The 26,911-nt window shown below is 39.5% G+C and overlaps 1 protein-coding gene and 1 long non-coding RNA gene across 2 annotated transcripts in view; both read right to left on the reverse strand.

The window, feature by feature from the left end:
- Positions 1-26,911, reverse strand: part of LOC124262878 — a 237,732-nt gene that overhangs the window by 129,995 nt on the left and 80,826 nt on the right. The window lies entirely within an intron of this gene.
- LOC124262867 lies at positions 910-25,778 on the reverse strand. The gene is made up of 3 exons (XR_006894711.1): positions 25,766-25,778; positions 19,233-19,239; positions 910-1,063 (listed from the first exon to the last, which is right to left on the reverse strand). It is a non-coding gene; the product is annotated as an uncharacterized LOC124262867 (long non-coding RNA).

A 26,911-nucleotide genomic window follows, 5' to 3' on the forward strand; every position in this document is an offset into this window, starting at 1 on the left:
AGCCTAAACCGTTATACCATTTTACCATGTCACTATCGCATAGTTATGATATCAGCGGTTTAGGATCCACTATCACATAGTTATTTAAAAATAAAAATTTACCATCTTCATTTCCACAGTGTAATATATATAGAATAAATTCACATCAATACACTCAATATACACTTTACAATATGTTTTCTGACTTAATATTTTCAGTAAATAGTTTGTGGAAGGATGACCAGAAGGTAAAGAATTTCATAGTATTTTGATATCTCCCTTACCACATGCTTGAAATTTGAAACTTGTTTTATTTTTGTGTGTATATATTACCTGTTTCACGACAAGACATACTGCATTTAAAGAATTATTATTTTTCCCCTTAAATCCAAGTAAAATGTTTTCTGGCCATCATTTTCATTTCATTAGCCATTTGGTCAAACTCTCCCAAATCTTTTAACATGACAACAATTACAGAATAGATGGACAATTGTTTCTAATTCTTTTGAAAAGAACGTACATATAGGAGTGTCTTTTAGACCAATTTTATTTAGGAAACTGTTTGTAGGTATAATATCGTATAATATCTTCATCTGTAACCATTTCAAATTACCACATTTTGTACATAGATTTGTCATCATATATAAGTTTCATAAGATTGAGTTATCATATGTTGTTTCAAAGACTCTTTCCCACTTTTTATGGGCATATGATGTATTGTTATTGGGGTCTAGTAAAGAAAGATAAAAGGTTTTGGCACCTTCGACACTTAGACTAAGTTTGGATATATTGAATGGTAATATTGGAGAAAATGGTTGTGGTTTGAGAAGAATGATTTGTCTTCTCTCAGGGGTGGAAATAACCCATTGCCCGACGTCCGAGTCCAGTATTATTTTCTGTCGGGCAAGCAAATTTGTATATCACACTGTACCGGTGTCCAGTTGACTTTCCAATGTTAATAATGTTGTTTATTTAAAAAATCAACAAGAAAACGGCCGGTATAGTGGAAAACTTATCAGGGAAAGTGATTTTACATGTTCCACTGTACCGGAGTGCACTAGTAATTTTAAAGTTATTTCCACCCCTGTCTCTTTAAGCAGGCAATTATGGAAGATTTGATACTATGAGATCTTAAGATATTTGATATATTTCTCGTAGTTCTTCGTTAGTATAAAATCACATTGTTATGATATCAGCTGTTTATGATCTATTCCCTACTGTAGTAGAATAGTTATGATATCAGCTGTTTATGATCTACTATCACATAGTTATGATATCAGCTGTTTATGATCTACTATCACATATGATATATCACATAGTTTATGTTTATGATCTACTATCACATAGTTATGATATCACCTGTTTATGATCTATCACATAGTTATGATATCACCTGTTTATGATCTACTATCACATAGTTATGATATCACCTGTTTATGATCTACTATCACATAGTTATGATATCAGGGGTTTATAAGCTACTATCAGGGCTTTATGAACAAATATCACATAATTATCATAAAAGGTGTTTATGCAAAGGTAAGTATATTCTGGTCCATTCACTGAACATTTTGAATGAAGTCACTTCCCTGAGGAAAGACCTACATACACAGGTATGGTCCTGCCAGAATATCATGGCAAAATCCAACATTTGTACAATGCGATGTAATTGGCCAACCTTGTCGACAATGGAAGCCACAGTACTGGGTTGTTTCAGGGCATGTTGGCAGTGTTGAGCTGCCTCAGCTTTTTGTGCAACGTCTGCCAGACAATGGCACTAATCACCCATAATGTCTGGTGTCTGATGGTGCCTCAACCCTGCAACTAACTCAGCTAGTGGTGAAGCTGGAGATAACAAATAATCAGCTTTACAAAGTCATTTCAAAATCTCCAAACTGTAATATCCATCATTTATACATGAATGATTTATAAAATCAGTTCCTGGATTGACAAGAGGAGAGATACAAGATTTAAATTCTTCGTGCCAAGCAAAACTTACACAACGACTCAGATTACCTCGGGAAAGAAAGCCCCCAATTTAATGAGGGTAAACATTGTCTGATCAACTGATGTACTCATGTTTATAATTTACGACAGCAGACAAACGACTTGATTCAAAGTCACTGCCAATTATACCATCTAGTTTTCCTTAAGCCCCCATATCCTGTGTTAACTATTGAGAGGAGGTGGGGCTTAAGAGAGACTAGACAGCATCAATGACATTCACTTTGAGTCAAGTCGTTTGTCTGCTATATGACTCATATCCTGAATTAAGATCTGGGTTAGAATTGGGTCTCAACCCTCTCTGACTCGGCAACTTGGTTGATGTCACTGTGACCCAATAGCATAGCTTGATGCTCATAACATTAACCACTGGACTATAGCTGGACTATTGCTGGTTGTGGTGTTGAACAACAAAAGACAACATTAATTATATCATTCAATTTAAGAAAGCTTGATTATAATAGGCAGGGATGAGAATGAAGTTTTGAGAAAAACTCTGAAAACTAGCTGAAACTCCTGATATTTAGGCATTTTAGACCTTTAAAACTGTCTCAGAAATGACAATATCATGAACACAGCAACCATTAAAACGTTAAATCTGCTGAAGCACATTCATACAATTGTCAACAGATTTAGACGATTCACAAAAATGACCCTTGGCCTTATGAAATTCCCGGAATTCCGCGGATCCACGGAAAATTCTCATCCCTGAATATGTTCAAATGGGTCTTAACTTTCCAAATTATGTCTCTAAATTGGCAAGAAAACAACACTTACATATCCCAGTAATCTGTGAGTCTGAGATAGCCAAATATCAGCACCTCGGACATTCCTTCTTAACTAGCCAAGGTATATATGAGCTACTCTCCATTCATTACCGTAAAACATTGATATCATACTGTTGAATCAGGTTCTTGTTGACTGGGTTTTATGAAAGCAATCTTGGAATCATGCATTCTGGTCTGAAGCACATGTGATGTAGGATTTTAACCAGCTGGTCTAGGAAATGTGGACAGACCACTATAGTATGGAACAGTTCTGAAGCATACAGACCACATGTGTTCTCAGAACAGTGAGTGAGTATGGTTTAACACCACTTGTTATCAGTATTCCAGCCATATCACGGTGGGGGACACCAGAAATGGGATTCACACATTGTACCCTTCAGCGTGATGAGTGAACGCGTTAACGACTAGGCTACCCCACCGCCACTGTTCTCAGAAAAGGATTTGACAGTGAGTTTAGTTTTATGCTGCACTCTGCAATATTCCAGCTATATGGCCGCTGTCTGTAAATAATCAAGTCTGGACCAGACAAGCCAGTGATCAACAGCATGAGCATCAATCTGCGCAATTGGGAACTGATGACATGTGTCAACCAAGTCAGCGAGCCTGACCACCCGATCCCGTTAGTCGCCTCTTACGACAAGCATGGGTGACTGAAGACCAATATTCTAACCCGGACCTTCACAGGTGGGATTTGGACAGACGATTATAGTATTGACAGATTTGGACACAGAAACTACTATACACTGGGAACAATGCTGAACAGGCAGACCACTATAGTCTGGATACAGACTTAACCTGACATTTAGACATCAATGATACTGATTGTTAGCGGTTACCACTCTACATAAAGTCATTAATTTAGCATACTTGTATCAAAGATAATACATACGGGTAACCTGGGATTCAAACCCACAAATGACGGATCCTGATACCTAAGGGACACAACTCTAGTATATTGAGCTTTGATCTTCATTCCAAACATGACATTCTCTTGGCCCCCAGTGTGAAAAGGGTATATGTGTAATGCCTATCTACATGTGTTACTTCCAGCATCCTGCACTCAGATAACACATGTCTACCACTAGGGGTGGGTATTGCAGAGAATTTTCATATTGCGATATATTGCAATGTGAAAGCATATATTGAGATATGTATTGCGATATATTGCAAAAAGTTCTTTTTAAACAAAAAAATACTTATAATCAAGTTAATACTTGATTCATAAAGCCAAACCACAACAAAATTACTATGCTTGATTAAGCATTAACAAAAACTTTTAAACATGACAAAATATAAATGTAAATAACATTTGGCACAAATAAAAAAAGGAAAGGAACAATTTAAAAAACAGAAATATCCGAAGGTTTCCGAGCGTATTGCAATACATACCGTTTTCATCTCTGAACCAGTAAATACTGGTAAACCGGTTATAATGCACAGCCCTATCTACCACCTAACTTTTGTTTGGGATATAATTAAACTGTTCAACTTTAGAAAGGGACATCTCTATTTTTAAACTATACAAAAAACTGATTTGACATATTACTGATTAGCATATGTCAATTGTTTACTTAACATAGAATCACACATCTGATTCTGCCAACCAAAGTTTAATTAAATGTATATATTTACATGGGTGAAATACAAAATGAACGGTTGAAAAAAATCAGAATGCTTACGGTTTTTAGATTCCTACTTGTTACCTAATTCTTGGCATTTAACCAAACCAGATCATGCATGAAGCTTCCTGTTACTTCAAACAACGGCACAAGGGAATATAAACTGTATCAGGTTGTCATCTGCTGGTAGATATCTGTACATACAGCTAGTTTACTACAACAGACCTACATACTACAGGTATACATGTGATCAAGCCTTCATTACAACAAAATTTGACTATACCACTAAACAGAACTTAAGGAACACCCAATGTTTTCATGTCAATAGTCAATCTGTCATGTCACTTATTTTGTGTAGTATATATTACAGTTTCATACCAATATTTTATTCAGACCTAACCAGGTGATTTGTGTACCTGTCATAATGCAGCTGTTTGAGCAATTAATTCATACAGTTATATTAAACCATCAACAATGGTTCTGACAGAAAATGAATCAGAAAAGTCACAATTTTCCTACTTAAAAATATTAAAATCATGGTTATTCTGAAGCTTATCCAAGGTGTACTGTAGAACAAAACAGACTGATTGAGCGAGTATAGTTTTCCCCAGATTAGGAGAACAGAACAGAAGTTTGACTGCAAACAGTACAGATCCTACAGCACATAATAGCTTACAAAATATATACTCAGTTATTGATACATTTATTGCAATAATCATATTATGGGCAGTCAAACTGTATTCATGCATAATGTGTGTACAATGTTTACAAAGCATGTAACTGTTTCCGTGATTTTCAGCAGTTACTGGTAATGGTACTCAGAATAGCTCTTGAAAAAATTGCATAAAAATAATACATGAAATATCATATCAAAACAATTGTAAAAAAACCAAAGAAGACAAAGTCATCAAATCACTCGCAACGTCAAAATACTCTTTATGAATATGTCTACTAGTTATGATTATGTCAAATGTTTTGGAGTGTATATAGCAAAGTGGAAGGAGAGTATTGAAAGGTTTTTAAGATCTGCTCCAGAGAGGAGCACTACCATCAAATTCAGTTGAAGCCTAACTTGTTGCCATGGAAATGCAACATAATGACATCCTCATAGTCACAGCCTAAGTCATGTTTCCATGGAAACAGCAAAAGATAAAATTCATATCTGGGTCTAACCCCGAAAAGGCACATCTAGGAATCATGCTTGATATGTGTAGCAAGTTGGATAAATAAGCATGTATAGTTTGGGAGATCTGCTCTGGACAAAATGACATCCTCATAGCCACAGCCTAAGTCAAGTTTCCATGGAAACCGCAAAAAATAAAATTCGCATCTGGGTCTAACCCCTAAAAGGCACATCTAGGGATCATGGCTGGCATGTGTACCATGTTTGGTTATGCTATCACAAATAAAGGAAAACCAAGTTCTATGGATAGTCAACTTCTTTATTGCAATGGGTGCAACTTCTTTATTGGAATGTTGGCACCCATAGAACTTGGTTTTCATTCATCTATCCAACTTCTAAAATGCCTCTCAAAGAAATATCACGAATAGTTTAGGAGATATGCTTCGGACAAAGTGTGACGGATGCACGGAGGGACAAACGGACACACGGACGGATGGAACTCGTTTCTATATGAAGTTGTGGGGGATAATAATTGCTGGTGTTATCAAGTATATCTTCGATACAATAGTATTGTGAAGGATCCGTTTTCAGCACTGATATTTTCACTTATCACTGATACCTTGTCATTAGATCAAAAACGCACTGAAAGTTTAATCAAACAATCCTTCCCTGCTGCGACATCAGAACTACCCTGATAGAGGGAGCTCTCAGGAGTCACATGACTGGATTATGCATCTCAAAATCGCGAGTCTTCATAACCCAACTTATGTAATCATCAATTTGATGCCTCTATTCGAAATTACTGTACTCAACGTCAGATAGGTATTTAGAAAATTATGGCCTCTCTGTCTCTGGAATTGATTTTGTCAGTCCCTGCTTTTGTTCCTATATATTACTCTTTCATAATATCATCACGATGTCATGACCAATGGATGATACTGCATTCTAACTAAAAACTAATCACATTCGATCACTTTTATGTCAAACTTTCATGCATAAATCTTATGGTTGTTTCTTGGTCCCTACATATTCCATATTTAGTCATCACTTTGCAGTTGTGTCAAACATTGGATAACTTGAAGAGTTCCATTCAACTCTGACCCAGTGGTGTTTGACTGTACAATCAGGACCTTTCTTGGATGAGTAACTGACTGACTGACTGAGTTTGGTTTTTACGCCGCTTTTAGCAATATTCTAGCAATATCACGGCGGGGGACACCAGAAATGGGCTTCACTCATTGTACCCATGTGGGGATTCGAACCCGGGTCTTCGGCGTGATGAGCCAACGCTTTAACTACTAGGCTACCCCACCGCCCCAAACACGGCAGTAGATCCAATATGCAGAGCATAATAATTTAACTGATTGATCTGAGCTGAATGACAGATTCAAACCCATGGATTCTGATCCATCTTCATTTATCAAGGATATTTTTTCTCCATTCTGTTGAGATAAATACCCTGGAACAATTCTTCAACACTGCTTCATTTTGAAAGTCACATGACTTTTCAAATATGACTCAAAACAAAGCTGATGCAGCAAATTTGTGCAGTTTTTTTTCCAAAATATTAATGAGAAAAGATACCTTTGAAAATCTAGGATGGCCTAGCCAGACTACATGACAACAAAAAGTGGCTTGTTACAGAGGGTGAGTAAGTTAGATACAGCTTCATAATGTTTATTCTGCAGTAGCTGCAATATAGTACTTAGGTTTGCTTGAGGAAGTATTTATCGAGAAAACAGATGTCCACCATCCAGAACAGTAAATATATATTGAGCTAAATACCTAGAAATCTCTGTCATCAATGGCAACACTAAAGACACCACGCATCTGTGTAATGAAAACCAAGGCAGTTTATAGAGGCCATGTATAATGTGAACAGAAGAATTCTATCTAGGTATTTACATCAAGTGAGAGAGTGAGTACAGTTTTATATCACTCTTAGCAATATTTGCCAATATCACGAGTGGGGACACCAGGAATGGGTTTCAAATATTGTGGCCATTACCAAGTGGGGAACTGAACAGAGATCTTTGGCCTGATAATATTTATTACATCATACAATGTTTTCATATCTCTCAAATGAAAACCAGAATTTGAATTCTAAAATCAACACAAATATCACTTAACATATTTCTCACAATGTCAATCTTGTCACTGCCATTATACCTTTGCCACAAACCTTGAAATATTTAGACTGACAAAAAATCAAAGCATTCTTTCTGCCCAGACAACCTACAGAAAGTAAGAGGCAATAAACATCCATGGTATCATTTAAATTCAAAAGTCAATGTTTTTATGCAAACCCTTTATAAAAAATGTTAAAACACAAAGAAACTGGAAGGAAATCTCCTGCCTTCTTCAATAAATCTCGTCGTGACTGATAACCAAATTACATGAACAACGAGTGGAAACCATTCCTGAAGGCGGAAGAGCGTGACTGACGTTTATGATCATCATGCAAATAGGCGAACACTAAACCCAGACAAGAACAAGCAATGGCCTCCGTCTTGGTCTCTCTTTGTTCAGAGTAGTACCATTCTTAATTTTTTTAATATAAAAATAAAACAGAGAATGCGCAGTTGCCAATAACCATCTCATAAACTTCAAGGGATGTAGGAAGATAGTATCAATGTGGTTAGTTAGGGTCAGGTTTATGGCTGGACTCGGTAAGGGTTATTAAAGTGAGACGACGGCATGATTGAGGACACTCTGCAAGGCATGATGGGAAATACAGCCTTCCCGAGGAACATTTATCATCAAGATGGATCAGCCAATGCACATGACATATGTATTTTCGGAACTTTGTTTGTTGGACATGTTTCTTCAAGATTAGGTAAATAAAGTATTTTTATAGGTTAGTGTCATGAAGGCAGGGAGCTCATATTAAGCCCAGAATAATCTGATCGATGTGGTTTTATTTTGGATATAATCAACCTAAAACTAAAGCTGATATTCTTTGCTGGAATATTCTAGGTGGGGGGGCTCTCAAAATACATTTCATTTACAAAAAAACATGGAAAGACATGAGAGACATCCATTTAATTTGGTTGAGTCTACAAGCCCAAATTCTGCTCTTTGCATCATTGCATCGTGGTTAAGTTACTAACAGTGTATGGGCTTAATTCTTGTGAGTGGAATGGCTCCAGACAGATTGAGCCTGACAAAACGAAAAAAAACTTCAGAGCCAAAGGATAGCTTTTGTCTATATTACTGAAGGTTCACTTTGCTACAGGGAAAGTTAGTATCTGCATTACCCTGAGACCGCTCAGCCCTAGGGGAAAGTGTATGTCTATATTACCCTGAGACCGCTCAGCCCTAGGGGAAAGTGTATGTCTATATTACCCTGAGACCGCTCTGCCCTAGGGGAAAATTTGTATCTATATTACCCTTGGACTGCTCGGCCCTAGGGGAAAGTTTATGTCTATATTACCCTCATACTGCTCAGCCCTAGGGGGAAGGTTTGTCTATATTACCCTTGGATTGCTCTGCCCTAGGGGAAAGTTTATGTCCATATTACCCTGAGACCGCTCTGCCCTAGGGAAAAATTTGTATCAATATTACCCTTGGACTGCTCAGCCCTAGGGGAAAATTTATGTCTATTTTACCCTCATACTGCTCAGCCCTAGGGGAAAGTTTGTGTCTATATTACCCTTGGATTACTCTGCCCTAGGGGAAAGTTTATGTCTATATTACCCTTGGATTCCTCTGCCCTAGGAGAAAGTTTGTGTCTATATTACCCTTTGATTGCTCTGCCCTAGGGGAAAGTTTATGTCTATATTACCCTCAGACCACTCTGCCCAAGGGGAAACTTTGTGTCTATATTATCCTTGGACTGCTCTGGCCTAGGGGAAAGTTTGTGTCTATATAACCTTCAGTTAACTCTGCACCAAGGGAAAGTTTGTGTCTATATTACCCTTAGACTGCTCGGCCCTAGGGGAAAGTTTGTGTCCATATATATTCCCCTAGTTCGCTCTGCCCTTGGGGAGAATATGTGTCTTTATTGTATTCTTAAGGGTGAAATACTGTAAATATTGGTGAAAATAAAAATGGTATTTTTATTGAGTAGAATAACATGTTATTTCACTGAGTAGAATGTCACTTTTGCTTGGAACTACTTTCTGATTAAAGAATTACCTCACTTGCAACAGATTGTCTCGATCATTTATAAACAATGATCAAAATATAATTAATAGAATATTTTGTTAATGTTGTCAAATGACATGTATATTTCATCTCGTGGTCTGACAAAATTGATATGTTCACTCATGGCGCAAAATATCCTCTATATATTACCCTAAGTTCGCTCTGCCCTAGGGGAAGGTTTGAGTCTACATTACCCAAAGTTCGCTCAGCCCGAGATTGTGTCATAATACCCAAGGACTCAATTGTCCAGGGAAAAAGTTTGTGTCCAAAAAATAAATGTGTGTGTGTGTGTGTGTGTGTGTGTGAGAGAGAGTGTGTGAGAGTGTGTGTGTGTGTGTGTGTGTGTGTGTGTGCGTGCGTGCGTGCGTGCGTGCGCGCGTGCGTGTGTGAAGAACATACACACAACTTTACTATGTTTGTGTCCATATTACCAAAGAAACCATATCTTAAGGGACGGTTACTGTCTACACTACCATATATTACCGTAGATAAGCCGATCTCATAGATAAGCCGACCCCCTAAATTGAACCCTTAAAATCAGTGTCAAAATGGTATCTTTCATACATAAGCCAACCCTCCGGGATGGGGTCCTAATCACGGCCAACTCAGGCCACAGACAACTGGTGGTTGAAATTACACAATGCTAGGATATATTTCTTTGGGTTAAGTAATAGTTTCATATCATATTTTACTGATCACTGCATCAGAATTCATCCCATTATATTATTGTGTATGTTTTAACTAAATCACCGGTAGATCGCGGGGAAACGTGTGCACAGCTGATTGCTATTTCGGCTCTATATACGAGACAAATTCACACGGTAATCTTAATCCCAGCATATAATACAATGCCAACAAAAACAAATTAGAACTGAAAAAGTAACTAATCTTGCCTAGTGATGTTTAATTGCAAATTTGACGTCTTCACTGACAAAGTTGTTTTCTCTTGTTCGTTCACGCGAAACGATATGATGTTGTTTTCTTACTGGTCACCAGAAAATGTTTGACGAAAGTGTTACCCATAGATAAGCCGGCCCATTATATCCAGAGACCAAGAAAAGACTTTGTATCTCCATGAAGCAATTGTTGCAAACTGGGCGTTTCTTGGTATTTTATGAGTGCTTCCAACAACAGACAGTTCTCCTCCTAACAAATTCATTGCTTTGTGAAAATCATTGTGAAAAAAAAAATGATCCAGCCTGGCATCCTGGTCCTGTCATGTTACATCAAATACACAGCAAGGTTTAATGAATAATGTACCAGCTTTGTTTAAACCTATCACTTCCACTCCATCACAATCCATTCAATACCTGATGTGGACATTAGGACTGCGAGAGTTGTGTCCCTTCACTCACAAACCATGCAATGGCTGACATGAATGAAGAAGAAATTTCAGTCATGAACTTAAATAGACACCCCAGCATTTGTTAGACTGCATTGAAATTAACATGCATTTGAATATTGTCTTTTTCTTATGTTAGTAATGATAAAAGGACAAGAAATTCAGGTCTTTGGAGGGATGCACCAACAGAAGTTGGTTGCTGACAGCAAAGTCTGGACTGTTAGAAGTTGTCACAGAACCAGGATCTACCATATTCGTCATGTCACAGCTGGAGGAACATCTTCTTGTAAGTCAGCTCCCAATACTATAGCAATACAGTCATTGTGGGGGCTAAATGCAGAGATGCCAACACCAACGGTGTTGCACATAGTAGTTTCGAGGATCAAAAGTAGTAGTTTCACCATAAAATTAGTAGTCAACTAAATACTTAAAATTATGACGGATTCTGAGAAAGAAAATATGACACTAATCAAGAGTGAAGCCTTAATTTCACACACCTCCAACAGCCGATTTCCTAATTATCAGCATTACATTTCTTCTTGTGTCTTTTTGCGTAAATGTATTTAATCGTCGAAAATATTTGTTTTTATCTATATATCCTAAAATTAAAAAATTGTCTTCAAATTTCGTAGATTGTCTAGTGCAGTCATACTGGCGTAGTTTGAGGCTAAAATTCGTAGCGACTACAATAAAATCGTAGAGGTTGGCATCTCTGTAAATGGTTTCTCATAACACCGAAGACTGAGAATTGATCCCTGACAAGTAAAATATTAATCTGTGAAGCCCATTTTTTGTGTCTCTCACTATTAGAAAGCTGTTATTAAAAGCAGCAAATTATCCAACTCACTACCTACTGCTCAATCCACCTTTGTCATGTGTCTCATCTACTGCTCAAAACAACTAAGAAAAAATGACTAAAGGACCATGCATCTTGAAGAATTAAATTATGATGACATCATCTTTAATTACATCATGGCGACATCTTAAATTACAGCACTTTACAGGACAATCAAATTTCCAGTCAGGACCCTTGAAATTAGTAAATGAGGGTCATATGCATCCAAAACCCTGCATAGAGTTTCCTTTATGCAATGTTTCCAAATATTCTTTTCTGCTGAATAATTCTGAAAAATCTTTATACTGATATAATCTTTCTGATGAGCAGTTCTTTCACATGAATTCTTCCCTGTGCCAGTTTGAATCTCTGCAATTCATACTTTGCTACATTTAATTAAAGACATAGAAAAATGAAAGCTACGGCAAACTATTTGAGCAGAATTTCTGCAATAACAGTGGAGCACATGGAAGATGTAATTAGCTTTCAAGCAATAAACATATATTGGCAAGTACACAGACAACCTGTACAAGAATTCACAGGTTTTGTCAAAAATATTAAGCTTCCAAAATGAAGGTCTCATGAAAACAATGACATTTTTCAAGGTAACTAAGAAGACAAATGTGTTCTTTCAAACAGATTTATCAGATATTACTGAGTAGACAATTACAGATGATGAGGTAAGGTAGCAGACAACAGACAGCAGACAAATAGCAAACAGAAAACCAGTTTACAAGAGATCAGCAGACGACAACGTACCTGCAAAAGATGGCCACCACAGCAGACTACCAGCTGAGGGAAGGTAGCACACTACAACAGCTGACAATTACCAACCCAAGAAGAAAACTACAGAAGGTAAAAAATACACCATACAACTCAGCTTATACCACGCCTGACTACATAAAACAAAGTTATCATTACAACAATCCAAACAAGGTTACCACAATAGCAGACGACTAAAAACAAAGCACATACTTCAGCAGACATTTCCAAACAAAGCTCTCACTTCATCAGACAACTCCAAACAAAGCTCTCACTTCAGCAGATGACTCAAAACAAAGCTCCCACTTCAGCAGACAACTAAAAACAAAGCTCTCACTCTCAAAGCTCCCACTACATAGCAGACAACTAAAACAAAGCTCTCACTTCAGCAGACAACTCCAAACAAAGCTCCCACTACAGCAGACAACTCACTAAACAAAGCTCTAAGATCACTACAGCAGACATTTCCAAACAAAGCTATCACTGCAGCAGACAAGGTAAGGGGAAGTAGAAGATGGCTGCATCTGCCTTTGTCACACCAAATCAGATAAGTCCACAGTCAATCCCTTTCACCCACGAGGCTAGGTATCCAACACAAACCATTTGTACTGTGTAACGGACTGCTCCAATCAGGATAATGGCAGAAAAGTCGATTATAAGGGCAGATGGAAATTGAAGCATTGATGCAAAATTGATAGCTGTATTACAGCCAACAGGCATACAGATCACTAAGCAATTTGTCTTGATGAAAATACGGCACCAAGCTATTCAACATAAATGTATATATCAAACACTTTCACACTGGCACATAAAATACTTGCATCAACTATCATTTTTACGACAAAGTTTGTTACGACTATTTGATACTTGTGCATTCCTAAACTAACTCACTCACTCACTTCATGGGATATACTGTATGACTGGTAAGATGTTTACATTTGAGAAATATCTAAATATGGATCAGGTAGAAACAATCAAATTCCCCCTACAGAGATGTCTACTTAGACTTGGAATTATACCGGGATCCAGCAGAAACTACCTGGATCTAGCAACTATACCAGATCCAGAAACTATACCAGATCTAGAAAATACTTTGGTCCAGCAACTATACCTGGATCCAGCAACTATACCAGGATTCAGCATTAACACGTGCATGCAGCATCAAGATGAAGCAACCGTCCCAACCAGCAACTTTCTGGATCCTAGAAACACCCCAACAAGCAAATCACTGGATCCAGAAAGCCTCAACAAACTAGCCTCAGATGTACCAATTTAGTCTAACCCTGGTCATATAAGGAACAAGAGCACTTCCCCATTTTGAAAGTCTGGGGTATGATGTATATTAATAAAGCATTCTGAAATGACACTTTCTGTCTACAAGGTTGTATACAAATGGTCAAACTTTATCTAAATGTCCCTCTCCAATAAGTGACCGTAATAAGGCACCTATTCAGATAAAAATGAAAACATTTCTAGTTCACCCCACATGGAAATAGGGCTAAGTTTCGACCTTAACACTGCACCAAATGGTCTATCAGATCCCATAAGACCAATTGACAAATCACGAGCCTCACGATACTTTACAGGGCTTGAATAAGAATGGCGGATTAGTTTGTAGTAGATAGTCGGATCCATTGATTTCTTTACAGTTCATCAGTATTTAAGTCATGTGTTGGTAATAAACACTGGCTCGGTTCACTCATGCGACATGCAGACCACTTGATCAGGCGTCAGATCCTCCGGCTTCGCATTTCGGCAGCAGCTTATCTGACATATACCTCCCAACACTGACAACTAATCTCCATGTTAGCTTTTCAATTACACTTTCCTCAGGCACAAGGTCCCTATTAACCTACTAGTTATGGTGTATGATAAGTATATTTGAGGATCTTTCAAGAGTTTTAACAGTGTTAGTTTGAACTAATCTTGAACATGATGTGAGGTGAGGTGAGGTGAGGTGAGGTGAAATTGGGTTTAACGTCGTGCTTGAGAATATTTCGCTCATATGACGACGTACATGCCTGTGTATGTGTATGTTCGGCTGTTTGTACTAGCCCAGACTGAAGCTGGTTTTATAGGGCTAGCCCACTGAGATACCATGCCGCAGTGAAGCATGAATACCCCACTCAGACATTATACTGACTCCGAGCCGACCAGTCCTTGTTATACCCATTAATGTCGAGTGCCAGGCAGGGACCAACAAGTACCATATTTTAACGTCTTTTGGTATGACGCGGTCGGGGATCGAACCCGCGACCTTCCACTCTCCGGGCGAACGCTCTAACCACTACACCACGGAGGCGGTCTTGAACATGATGTAAAACTTCACACCAACCCATCAAGGATGATTTTTCCACAGTATTTGGGGGCGTTTTTCAAGGCAAATTTTCACTCGTTTGCATCTGCTATTCATTCTTACCCAAACCCAAGTTACTACAGCACCTTAAAATGATATCAACGAACTGGTTCCTAAATGCATTTGGTTTTTAAATCACTTCCCATATCAACCCCCCACCCCAACCACACATTCCCTTCCCAATCCAAATAAATGCATGCCATGTCTTTCTTCAACATTACAAGAGCCAAACTGCTAGCCCATGCCAAGTGTTTAAAAAGGTACATACCAACCAAACTTAGTTTTTTTTGTATTGAGTATTCATAAATATTTTATTTGGATGAAATATCATATTTACGTAACAATGACTCTCCCCCGTCAGTACTTCTTCAGAAGTAACTCAGGTCTTCCAAGTACACTGTAATTACAAATCAAGTCAATCCACCAGAATATGGCAATGACACTAGGCAAACCTCACCTCAAGCGTCAACCCCACAATCTGCTCCACCTCAAGTTCCTGCCTGTCTGTATGGGAGCAATCAGTTCAGCTAGAGACACACCGCGAAACATCACAACCTGTATCAGATGGCAGGCAGTGCTCAACACACAATGACTCCACATACAACAACTTAGCTTGGTACAATGCACAAACTAACCAGGGATTTACAATAAGCCATCACAACATATTGTGCAGTATGTATTGACAATACACCAGAGACCGTATCATGATCGCTCAGTAAGAACACTTGTAATCAGGATTAAAAGTCCTGAAAGAAACTAACCAGGACCATGTAATTGGGGGTGAAGTCACGACAAAGTTGACACAGCTTTTAAGTCTGATCATATGGCCAGGGTAAATTAAAATTCATTCCATGAGAGAGATCTTCGTTCAAAAACATTCCACGCTATTGTGAGACCAATGAATAAACTAATCTCGAAACATCTTGAAATAAGATCACAGAAAGCGACTACTTCTTCAAGTCTGTACAGACAATATACTTGACACCTGGAGAACATAAACGAGCCATCAATGTACACAACTACATACCTCATTTGTCTCGGCAGATGGAAGAGGAGTATGAATCTTCGTATTCCCGTGTCTAACTCTAAAGTGACAGTTTATTCTGTATGGAACTGTCTCCTGAATCAGTTAAAACGAGCTGTGAAATCTGACCTGTGAAAACGTCACAAGATGGTATATCTTCTAACATAGCCTCTTGTTAAAAATTTACAGGTATCACTTTCTGTCATGCACGTAATTTCAACATGATCAGTTGAAATGCCAACGATTTACTCTCCATAACTTTGGAGCCATGTTCTTGCCATGAAATCTTAGATGAAATATTTGTCAGGTTGTCATTTCCCCCATTACCTATCATGACATGAAGCACATTGACGCTGTAGAAAAAATAAAGCTGTTTCCATGGCAATGATCACAAATTTCTTCTTCTGACGTAAATGTCTATATTTTCGTACAATTGCTATTTAATGGGACACCAATACTCCCACTAAGTTATTTCACTGAAACCAAGGAAACTGATCTGGATCACATTACTGGAACCAATGAAAGTGCTGACACATGTCAATGTTAAGGTAGGGCACTGTTTTAGCACTAGGATAACTTGGATCAACGGGGTCCAGCTATGGCACCCTCTCCAAAGACAACAGTTTTAATAGACATGGAATCCAGTGCATTGTTAACTTGAGTGAAGTTTGATATTATGCTGCTTTCAACATTATTTCTATCAGAGATGTTTATCTGTGTGGTTGTTGCTGACTTAAGGCAAATCTGGAAATAAAACAAATGGTTTCCCGCACCTCAAGGGAGGCAACTCGGCAATTTCAGACAACAGTTTGAAAGTCTCCTGAACCAAAACAACACACTATAAGTAAAAACACATCCAACAAAGAGTGACCCGTGAAGGTCTGGGTTAGAATGAACCTTCAGTAACCCACGCTTGTCGTAAGAGGCGACTATTGGGATCGGGTGGTCAGGCTCGCTGGCTTGGTTCGCATATGTCATCAGTTCCCAATTGTGCAGATCAATGCTCATGCTGTTGATCACTGGATTGTTTGGTCCAGACTCGAATATTTACAGACCACCGCCATATAGCTGGAATATTGCTGAGTGCAGAGTAAAACTAAACTCACTCACTCACTCCAACAAAGAGATGAACTTGAGAGGTGATCCCCATCCAACCACATTCCACCTTTCACATCCCATCATCCAAACCAACCAATCTCATCTTAAATTCCACACCCAACCATCAACATAAACAAGCCACAGCCCCACGCCAGCCAAAAACCAACCACATCATCCATGCCAACACCATTCCAACATCCAAATAAACCACCTACATCCCACTGCAATCTACAGCAATGAACCACGCTGCTCATCCACTGCTGTCCACAGTTGCCCTGATGACAACAAGTAACAATGATGTCGGGTATGACAAAATCGGTGGATAAAACCCGAGCAAAGTTTTCAACTGTGAGAATACCCGCACCTCCAGTCAATATTTCACAATACCCTCAGAGCATGGTCCATGAGCAAATAAGCCAGCTATCAAATCAAAGACCATACACCTACAAGCTGATACACTCAGGGGACAACACATGGCTAAGCCCTCAAAACTGAAGTATTAGCAATGCCATCTTATACGTGCAACGTGATCCTCCAAATAATGGAAGAGATCAGACAATATTCAAATAGCACCTAGGAATTGGAAAAGACATGTGATATGTAATCCACTAAGCAACTGTCGAACCACTCTCAGTATACAAATAGATTCTGGCACATTAATCCCAGGAACAGTTGTTGCTCATGGAAACAAGCAACTGGAGCTACAGGGTATATTATGGCTGTCTCTTCAGGGGAGGCAACTCTTGTTGTCTTCACAGATATGAACTCCAGGAACACTGTAATATCTCTTTATTCTTCAAGATCATATGGTGTGTAAATATATCTGTGATAAATTCATACTTTTTGTTAAATGCGTCCATGAAATTTGCTTTATTATATTGTGTTCTGCAGTATCAGTAATCCTCTTTTAGGAAAGAAGACACTGTGTCTGGTCAGCAGTGGATAACTCCTATATGTACCTGTCGGCAGTGGATAACTCCTATATCTACCTGTCAGCAGTGGATAACTCCTATATGTACCTGTCAGCAGTGGATAACTCCTATATGTACCTGTCAGCAGTGGATAACTCCTATATGTACCTGTCAGCAGTGGATAACTCCTATATGTACCTGTCAGCAGTGGATAACTCCTATATGTACCTGTCAGCAGTGGATAACTCCTATATGTACCTGCCAGCAGTGGAATAACTCCTAGCAGCGGTGGATAACTCCTATATGTACCTGTCAGCAGTGGATAACTCCTATATGTACCTGTCAGCAGTGGATAACTCCTATATGTACCTGTCAGCAGTGGATAACTCCTATATGTACCTGTCCAGCAGTGGATAACTCCTATATGTACCTACCTGTCAGCAGTGGATAACTTCCTATATGTCACCTGTCAGCAGTGGATAACTCCTATATGTACCTGTCAGCAGTGGATAACTCCTATATGTACCTGTCAGCAGTGGATAACTCCTATATGTACCTGTCAGCAGTGGATAACTCCTATATGTACCTGTCAGCAGTGGATAACTCCTATATGTACCTGTCAGCAGTGGATAACTCCTATATGTACCTGCCAGCAGTGGATAACTGCTATATGTACCTGTCAGCAGTGGATAACTCCTATATGTACCTGTCAGCAGTGGATAACTCCTATATGTACCTGTCAGCAGTGGATAACTCCTATATGTACCTGTCAGCAGTGGATAACTCCTATATGTACCTGTCAGCAGTGGATAACTCCTATATGTACCTTGCAGTCAGCAGTGGATAACTCCTATATGTACCTGTCAGCAGTGGATAACTCCTATATGTACCTGTCAGCAGTGGATAACTCCTATATGTACCTGTCAGCAGTGGATAACTCCTATATGTACCTGTCAGCAGTGGATAACTCCTATATGGATAACTCTTCCTGTATGCAGTGGATAACTCCTATATGTACCTGTCAGCAGTGGATAACTCCTATATGTACCTGTCAGCAGTGGATAACTCCTATATGTACCTGTACCTGGATAACTCCTATATGCAGTGGATAACTCCTATATGTACCTGTCAGCAGTGGATAACTGCCTATATGTACCTGTCAGCAGTGGATAACTCCTATATGTACCTGTCAGCAGTGGATAACTCCTATATGTACCTGTCAGCAGTGGATAACCCTATATGTACCTGTCAACTTCAGCAGTATAACTCCTATATGTACCTGCCAGCAGTGGATAACTCCTATATGTACCTGTCAGCAGTGGATAACTCCTATATGTACCTGTCAGCAGTGGATAACTCCTATATGTACCTGTCAGCAGTGGATAACTCCTATATGTACCTGTCAGCAGTGGATAACTCCTATATGTACCTGTCAGCAGTGGATAACTCCTATATGTACCTGCCAGCAGTGGATAACTCCTATATGTACCTGTCAGCAGTGGATAACTCCTATATGTACCTGTCAGCAGTGGATAACTCCTATATGTACCTGCCAGCAGTGGATAACTCCTATATGTACCTGCCAGCAGTGGATAACTCCCATATATATCTGTCAGCAGTGGATAACTTCTATATGTACCTTTCATCAGTGGATAATTCCTTGCACACATACCCATGCCAATGACAGCCCTGCCCCCCACCTCCACATCATATACCTGTAAACACACAGAGCCTCACATTGTTTCACCCCCACCATCAACATCAACTGCCTACTTACAAGCTACCCATCCCTAGATACATCAACATCACATTCCCTGAACCCAACAAGGAATAAGTTGCATGGTTACAAGTTCAAACATTCGATCTCCCTGTTGTCACTCATTAGCTGTTTCAGAGCCCAGAAACAAGGACGAAAATATTGATGCTCTGTAATTAACCGTCAGGCAGAGTGCAGAATCTATCTGAACTCAGTAAACAAATTACTTTTCATTTTGAAAAAGCAAGGTGACCTTTTCTGGTACAGACACAATCGAATAATGAACTTAATAGTGTTCAACAATGCAGAAAATTGCAGGTTGGAGCAATGGAGCGGCACACTGACAACACTCCTCCACGCAGCTGGGAGAAGATCCTTCTTCTATGCCAGTCAGTTGCCTGTGTATACAGATCTACACAAGTCTTTGATGTGTAAACTGTCACTATCAACGCGAAATCTACACATGCTAACGGCTGTCACTCACAACATTCTTTGAAAAGGTTGAGGCCACTTAGAGCAATATTCCAGCAATATCACATTGGGGAACACCAGAAATGAGCTTCACATTGTACCCATGTGCGGAATTGTACCCACGACTTTGGCAATACAAGCAAACACTGTGACCAACAGACTTTTCTAACATCTGCTGCAGTCTTTGTTTGGAAGAGGAATGAAGGAAAAAGGATTCACTTGTGATTTTCACTACAAGTAATCCGCTGTTGTATAATTATGCAATGCAGGGTGTTTGTTATCAAGGTGACAGGGATCAATACTCAATAATCATTATATTACAACCTCAAACACTCATTATTATAATGAATAGACATTAAACTGAAATTGCAAAGTAGGAAGGTGTTTCCTATTCTCGCAGTACTTACGGATATTGGCTGAAATAATAACACAAACAATTCTTATCGTATGAATGCTTGTTGTTATTAAATGAAGGGCCTTCTCCTTACCACTCGTGAGCCTGGTGATAAACAATGCCATCCGCCATTGACGAAATGAGGCTTCTCCTATTCTCGCGGTATTACCAGGAATTAACATTATTGAGTGTATGTAAGAGTCATCCTGCCAGAAAGGGCGGGAAAAAGTAATGATATGTCCAAGTTGGTATAAACTCCCCAATATTCGTGACACTGCCAGATTTTGATCAGTCATCAACTTGGTCCACTTTCTAGTTACCAGTCGGTGATGTAAACAACCGCTAAGTGCCACGCATCGGCGATTTCGGCAGAAAACGTATTTACCGCGAGAATAGGAAACCCGCGAGAATAGGAGACGGACCTATAACAGTAATGATCAAAGGGAACGGTGATGCAGCCCCTGCACATGCAGTCCACCAAGCCTCCTGAGACAAACATATTGAACCAACAACAAATTCCACTTGTCTTACTCCCAACAGGAATGGGTGAGTGAGTTTGACTTGAACCCCCATGGTATTGTTTCAGCTACACCACTGTAAGAAGAGTGCGAGTGATGCCAGTCTATGTTTACATATCTAGTGAAATCCCAAAGCACAGGTGTTAAAATGTAAGGCAGTGTGTTATCCAGACCCGGAAACAAATATGTTTAACACAGCCCTTGCAAGTCTAGAATATTTGGTAAGTCTAGTTTCTGAGGTTCTTTTTATTATATTTTATGAATATAGTTCAGGAGTGTTGCTTTTGTAAAACATGTTCATTTCAGAAAGTAGATGTAAGTCGAAGAGCAAGATTGATATACATGATATATAACTGAACACTTGATCATAACATTCTGGAGCATCAAAGGGACACAACTCTGTACAGTTTTTCCTGACTACAAGGCTGCATGAGCATATCTGACATGATCAGATGTAAAGTGTTGTATCACTGTAATGGACTGACAATGCTGACAAAAACAATTCCAATGAACTATTTTCAGCTGTATTATACAGTGGTGACGTTCAAGGCTTGACACGAAGGTATTGTAAGACAAAGCCACACTTACTGATATCCGTTAACATGACGCTCATGTTGCAGTCAGTGAGTGGATGAATGTTGTTTTAAGACACAATAGCAACTTTCCCATCAAACCTAGTTAGCCTGTAAATGATCCCATCTCCACCACTAAACCAGTGGTCAATAGGATGAACACCACAAGCTAGATTCAGCATTGAAACTACTGACATAATTTGTAGAATATTAAGAGATAAATGTGTTGGTCACTTTGAGGTATAGATCACATACAGTTTAAAATCCAAAATTACACTAATGGATGGCAATCATACAGCTCTGACTCTAATCAAAAGGTCTGTGGTTCAAATCCTAATACAGGACTCAAAGCTTCAATAAATAAATTCAATAAAAACTAAGGTGGTCATATGTACTTTACTAAAAATTGTGTACATTACTTTAACTTTACTGTAGAACCATACATAACCATTTCCTGACAACCAAGTTGGAATCAAATTAGAGTAAAATTGACAGGTTCTTTTTTCACAGACCAAGCTCAGCGTAAGGGCCATTTAACTCCCATACTTTAACACACACTCATGGTGGCCCGAACACCAAGATCCACTTTACAAAACAGAGCTCCGGGAAAGTAACTATTCAATTTCTAGTACCTGTCACCCAGTACCAAAAGAAATCCATCAAAGTTTTCAATAAAGAGAGGGCAAAAACTATCATGCTCTATTTCTCCCTTCGTCGTCCTTGGTGCCCACTTCTACACAAATCCACTGGTATCCTGGTAGATCCATCTGACTCCCAACAGCAACCAAGGCAACTTTTTCCACCAGTACGTCCTCTCATCCTTTGTCTCTAGAGAAGCTCCCTTCATAGTCCATCAAATCATGCGCCAAATCTAATATTTTAGCCTGAAATCATGAGTAATTGTTTAGGATTGTTCGGACACAGCCAAGAGGCTGAATACTGCATCCTTTTGATGTACTAATGGCTCTACAATCAAATATAATCGCCACATATTACAGTTTGCCATATTTGCCGGTGCAGCCCTTCTGGCTATGCATGACCCTTTTTTGTGTTGTTTGGGGGACATTCAAGCCCTTCTTGCTGTCCTGTTCTTGACCTTCATCTAACAGCACCTGCAGCTGTATTGTGGCAGACAGTAACTGTCAGCTGTGGACATGAGAACCATACCATGCACTTGACACACTTCCTTTAGCCTGGAAACCAAAGTTTGTTTGCTCAGCAGTGATTGTATCCTTGGGGAACTAGCGTAAATTAAGGCTGAAATTACCAACATATCACGTTAGTTTGGGTCATGTGATCTGTGCATCTTTACATGAGGCCATGTATCAACAAAAGGCATATGTACCAGTAGTGAGTGAGCTGGGTTTCATGCTGCTTTGAAAATATTCCAAAATGGAGCAGGTGCTGAGAAATTTATCACCTTGATGGAACCCACTTGTATGGCGGAGACGAAACCTGGACATATGTGGGGTGAATCCACAACCGTATCGTCTGGCGTACAAAGGGACACAACTTCGCAAAGTGAATTGGGACGCCTCAGATGTTTGGGGACCATGCCTCCTGTACATACACCCCACAAGAGTGAGAGAGTGACCTATTGGATTGAAGGTCAGTAGCTTCCAAGATTGTAAAGTAATGAATCAGATGTGAAATCACAGTTTTAATACAACTGAAAGTGGTTCAACTCATGGACAAATTCTGACATAATTCTTGAAGGCTCCAAATCAGCATGAGGCAGTGGAGTTATGTATAGTTGCATAATGATATGGCTATACAGTATTGCATTGCTCACGAGACAATAGATTCCAATACAAAGATACATTACACGTTATATATATGTAAAAACATGAAAATTACACAAGAACCAGTTTATGCATATTCCCTAGCAGGGGTGGAAATAACCCATTGCCCGACGCCCGAGTCCAGTGTTTTTTTCTGCCGGGCAAGCAAATTTGTATATCACACTGTACTGGTGTCCAGTTGATATTCCAATGTTAATTATGTTGTTTATGTAAAATATCAACAAGAAAACGGCGGTATATTGGAAAAATTATCAGGGCAAGTGATTTTACATGTGCCACTGTACCGGAGTACACTAGCAATTTTAAAGTTATTTCCACCCCTGCCTAGCATCTTCCGGTTTTCTGTACATCACAGATGCCTCATATAGCCCGAAGTTTCTCCCCCTTCAATAATGGTTGTTATCTAACTGAAGAACAGGTCAGATGTAGCTGTGAAATAAAAGTATCCGGATACGAATCGTATCGCACCCATATCATCAGGATACATATCGTATAGCAGCCTCTTTGTATCGTTACACCTCAACATGGTCCTGTACATGGACACAGACCTCTCCTGCATGCCAACTGGCATGGTGTAGTGACCCGAGGCTACTTGTTTCATGCTGAAGATATCTACTGAGGACAACTGTATGTCCGACATTTGTAGTGTTTGTATATGTCATGTCCTTCTGTATGGGACATGCTAAATATCCTTTCACTTGATGGATGGTAGGTTGGTACAGAGTGTCAGGACTTCTAGCGAGGAACATTCCAGTGTGTGTACTGCACTTTTATACACTGACAGAAGGGATCTTTTATTGCCCACTGGAGGGATTAGATTGCTGGAGTCCTGATGTAGAGTTGAGACCTAAAGTAAGTGAGTGAGTGAGTGAATTTTGTTTACGCCGCACTCAGCAATATTCCAGCTATATGGTGGCGGTCTGTAAAAATCAAGTCTGGACCAGACAATCCAGTGATCAACAGCATGAGCATTGATCTGTGCAATTTGGAACCAATGATATGTGTCAACCAAGCCAGTGAGCCTGACCACCCGATCCTGTTAGTCGCCTCTTACGAGCATGGGTTACTGAAGATAAATTCTAACCCGGATCTTTATGGTCACCTAAAGTAAGGAACATGCTAATGTTTGGACTCATACACCTACAGATGTGATATAATTGCTACAAGAACAACATTAAAGAACTAACCGTTTTTTTCTAGGTATGACAAATTAACTATTGTCATATGAGAGAATCAAGTGTTCAGTAGTTTCTTTTGTGCAATACGTGTCGTATTTGACAAACTATGTCATACATGCCTCCAGGTTATCTGTATGTAGAACACTGTGATCTATGCCAGTTTGTCTTCCTTCAGTCTGGCAGAACATTAATTATGCCGATGTATCTTACCAAAGTGGTAAATGCCCCTCGTTATGATCCCTCCTCCAACTGAAATACTGTTTGAAAAAGTCATAATCACAGCCAGATCTTCAAAACCATGAATGTCTGCAAGCTGCTGATATTTCATTAACTCACAATGTACGTTTGACTGACTATAAGGATTAGAGACACTGACAGTTGTAATCATATTAGACTAAATGGATTGACAATCTGTCCAAGCTTGACATCTCCTAACTATCCAAATCCTTTCCTTAGCTCCGTAATCCCCTTCATTAGAGCTTGGATACTCAGACACACTCCATACTCCAGCACACCTATACTATCCTTCATCTTGTTAAAGTCAATAGATCGCAACGTTGTTTGGCTTTCTCCAAACTTTCTGCTTCATTTGACGACCTTGTCCTTCCTGAACCCCAGTCAACTGTAAGAGCCAACACTTGATTTCAAACACTGTAACAAGTAAGCAAGACAGTGGCTTCAAAAGCACTATCCCTTCACCCATTCTTCAACCAACCAGGGCCGAGATTTTCGAGGCTCTCTTAGCGCTAAGATGGTTGTAAGTGCCATACATAAACATTAACTTACGACTATCTTAGCTCTGAGAGAGCTTTGAAAGTCTAGGCCCAACATACTTGTTTGATAGGCATTCTAGAAGTTGGTGAGTCAAAAATGAAACAGGAAACTTTGGATGACAACTTCTTGTTTATTGTATTAAGCGACATTTCAATGAAGGTTCTTACATCATTATCAAGCTAAAAGTTTCATTTTCAACTGACATACTCTTCACTTCACTGAAATCAGTGAGGAATCCAGCCAGCTTTGCCAGCATAAGAAGAAGGATCCAGTGGTCTGGCTCAGTGACTTGTCTGATTGTGCATCATTTAACCTTGGATCCCTACTCACAATATTGACCACTAGAATGTCTCCAGTATTTACAGGCCATATTATATATATAGGTGGAAAACTGTCCAGTGTTGTATTTACCCCAAACCAGGATGAGACAACAAGACCTCCCCTTCCCCCCCCATCCTGCTGATACCCATTTCTCTCCTACCCATGTATTAATTCAACTTTCTACTTCAACAAAACTTTCTCCTCTGTTCATCCTTCTCTACAGTATTCTCTCCAAGACGATCCTGTTTTTCCAACATGTACAATTACTTCATACTCACTCTTGCCTTGCCACAATCAATTCACTCAGCAAATCTATCTGACCCAATCTCCTTACACAATCACCCCTCCCAAACTTGCTGGTCTCTTTAATCCATCTCCTCCCACACTTGCTTGTTCCTTTCCAAAATCTCCCCATCTCAAACTTGCTCAACACTTTCAACAATCTCCCCTTCCATACTTGCTCTACACTTTCATCAATCTCCCATCCTAAACTTGCTCTTCTCTTTCCACAATCTTCCTTCCAAACTTTTTTCTCTCTTCCAAAATTATTCCCACCCAAACTCTCCACAATACATGCCCTCTTCCCTACACAGTCTCCGGTCACTATATAATCCCTTCCCTAAAAACTATATCCCCATGTCCACAGTTTTATATCTTTATATTCTCTCCCCTCCTTACCATCCTTCCCCTCTTACCATCCTTCCCCCTTCCCTCCTTACCATCCTTCCCCTCTTACCATCCTTCCCTCCTTACCCCTTCCTTCCCTTCCCTCCTTACAATCCTTCCCTCTTCACATCCTTCTCCTCTTACCATCCTTCCCTCCTTACCATCCTTCCCTCTTATCATCCTTCCCCCTTACCATCCTTACCATCCTTCCCTCCTTACCATCCTTCCTTCCTTACCATCCTTCCATCCTCCTTACCATCCTTCCCCTTTACCATCCTTCCCTCTTACCATCCTTCCCCCTTACCATCCTTCCCCCTTACCATCCTTCCCTCCTTACCATCCTTTCCCCATCCTTCCCCCTTACCATCCTTCCCTCCTTTCCATCCTTCCCCCTTACCATCCTTCCCAACCTTCTCCTTCCTTACCATCCTTCCCTCCTTACCATCCTTCCCCCATACATCCTTCCCCCTTA

This window comes from Haliotis rubra, unplaced genomic scaffold (assembly GCF_003918875.1).
Source record: "Haliotis rubra isolate DU_JTF1 unplaced genomic scaffold, ASM391887v1 Scf86, whole genome shotgun sequence".
Lineage (NCBI taxonomy): Eukaryota > Metazoa > Mollusca > Gastropoda > Lepetellida > Haliotidae > Haliotis > Haliotis rubra.